Raw genomic sequence first — 2,774 nt, forward strand, 5'->3', positions numbered from 1 at the left:
GGGGCGCTGCCTGCGGTGGCAGAGCCCGGCCGGGCAGGCAGCGGAGGGACACCCGGCTCTCTTTGTGGGCTCCTAACAAGTTGGTGCTGTGCTGTCGTTATGGGCTGTTTGTGAATTGCAATCGCTCCGGTTATGGGTTTTATGGTGCCAAAGCTGATGTTATGGGCAGAAATGTCTCCTCGGTTGTTTTCCCCGCCGGGAGGGATGTACGCGCTGCGTTGAGCTTGTGTGTTCATCATTAAGGCATGGTTTTGTACCAGGGCTTCCCGAGTGAGGGATCTCCTCTCCTCGTGTTCTCCTCTGAACTAGCTTCTCCTCCAAAACTGATGACTGAGGAACGCGGCTCTTGTGGTGGGTATCTCTCCCCAAGGGGTTCCGTGCTGGGCATCCCTCGCTTGGCATGCTGTGAGCTGTGGGCCAGCCAGAAACCAAGCTGCCGAAGGTGGCTGCTGGCTTGTGGTGGAGGCAGGACAGCGTGTTGGGAACTGCCCTGATGGAGCTCCAGGGAGTGAGGACTTAAATGACATGTTTCCAGGATGTTGGATGTTTGTGCTCCTGCTGCTTTGGTCGGTGTTTTGAGGAGTAGCGTTCTGGTTCCTACCTGTGGGTGGAAGGAAACGCAGGTCCCTCATGATGGGCAGTGTTTCTTCTGCCTTCTGATGTCTCTGCCCCAGCTAACAGTGCTAATTCGGCAGTGAAATTCCTTTGTCTCAGGTCTCGGCATGAAGGAGAGGGGAGAAACGAGTCACACGTCTCAGTTTATGCAGGAACTTCCAGCTTTTGGGTTGGCATGTGAGTGCTTTGGATGCTGCTCAACACATAGGGATATGAGATAGACATGTGAAGAATAAAGAAAGGGAAGAAGTTTCAGTGTAGCTGGTGTTGCCTTTTGCAGTGTTCCACTTGCGGAAGAAGGAAGTTGTGTTTTTTGCATGTCTTGATCATTCTTATTTCTCAAGCTAAAATTAATAGTAATAATAATAGGGAAAAAAAGTTTATTTGCTGAGTTGCGTGGCTGAGTTTGTGGTGTGTGGTTTCCTTTGGTGGCCGTTGTCTCTGAAGAGCAGCATTCCCACGAACCTCTGCTGCGAGAGCCCAGGGGATGCGGAGGAAGTGAGTGGGCTCTGAGTGCAAGCGGCTGCTCGGCATGGGCCAGGCTCTCATGGCTGTGAGAGCAGAGGCTCCAGGACCACTGACCCGAGGGGAGATGACTTGTCCTGCACCACAGAGGGTGGCGTGGCTTTGCTCTGTGCCTCCATGGAGGAAGGTTCCAGGGGGGAGAGGGTGCTGTGACGTACCAGAGAGCAGGAGCCATAGCTGTCTGTGTGGAGCAGGGGTAGCTGTTGTCTCACAGACAAATTAGCCTGGCTTTAGAAGGGGCAGAAGGAATAGAGTCTAGGCAGGAATCTCCGCCAGCATGGGTCAGGATTTCAGCAGGGGGGAGGTAAGAATTTTCTAGGAAATATTGCTGTGGAAGAGCACAAGATCCTCATTAAGCAGGAGCTCTTTAGCTGCTCTTGCCAGCTTTAATGTTAAACCGATATTCCAGGTGAGCAGTAAATCCAAGTAGGTGAATTTGCTTCTCTTGCCATGACAGTTGGTCACCTTTTCCTGCCTTCAAAAGGCCCTGTGGCACAAGGAGACCTGCTTGACCTGAAGACTTACCAATCCCAGTCGTGTGGGCACATGAGAGAAGTATCTGACAGAAGGACTGGTGCAAAGTGTTCTGCTGAGGTGGAAATAATGGTCTGTGCAAGAGGGTGAAAACTGGGGTGCAGGAGAGGAAATGAGTGTTAGAGGAGGTTGAACAACAAGTGAATCAGCCCCGCTGTCTGGTAGGGAATGAAGATTAACCTGTGGGGATGCATGAACTCAGAGTGCACATGAACCTTGGTGCTGGTGAGGTCTCCCTGGACTGTTCTGTCCTGGTTTGGATCCCCTTTCAGGGTAGGTATGGTCTAACTGGAAACTAGAGCCAGTAGAGCCCAATGTGAATGCCGAAGAAATGGGTTCCATAAGGAAACATCAAATACTGGCTCTTTCTTAGTCAAACTAGAGAGGAGTGTGACAGCACCCCTTGAAAATCTTAACACTTGCAGCCAGACAGAAGGGGAGGGTGCCCATCTCCTTTGGGGGTTAGAGATGTGTCTTAAAGCATGAGGGAAATCCCTTGGACATCAGGGATACCTCTTGGAGATCCTGGGACCCAAGGGTGGCTGCGTAAAGCCTTTGGTAGCTCTTCCAATGAGCAGCCTGCTGCCTAAGTGTCAAATGACTGGTGAGCTGACCTCAGCTATTAATTGTAATTGATTATAACAGTGGTTAATTTAATGAGTTTGTGTATTTAATGCTTTAGCAACGTGCATCTTTTGACTCAGACGCATGTGGCTAATTGGAGGTGAAAATCATTGCTGCTAACTGATAACTGAATTGGGACAGCATCAGAGTGTTTGCTTCTTGTACAGGGTGATGCTTTCCAGGATCACTTGTGGGGGATCCAGAGGGGTGGTCAGAGCACAGATGGAGCTGCACAGGCACTGCATTGTCTCCATGAATCCAACCCTGCTCCATGTGGGAAGGGCTTTTTGCCCTTCTGCATCTGAGCCAACGATCTGCCGAGGTGTTTGGAGATGAGAGATGCAGCTTGACCTCTGCTGCACGTAGACCTTACCTGTGGTGGAGTGAATCCTGTAGCAGCTTATCTCAGCATCAGGAGAGCTGGAATGGCCATGGACATGTTTCAATGGTTTTCAAGCTCCTGCACGCCATGGAAC

The sequence above is a fragment of the Nestor notabilis genome, unplaced genomic scaffold (genome assembly GCF_000696875.1).
Source record: "Nestor notabilis isolate BGI_N333 unplaced genomic scaffold, ASM69687v1 scaffold4839, whole genome shotgun sequence".
NCBI lineage: Eukaryota > Metazoa > Chordata > Aves > Psittaciformes > Psittacidae > Nestor > Nestor notabilis.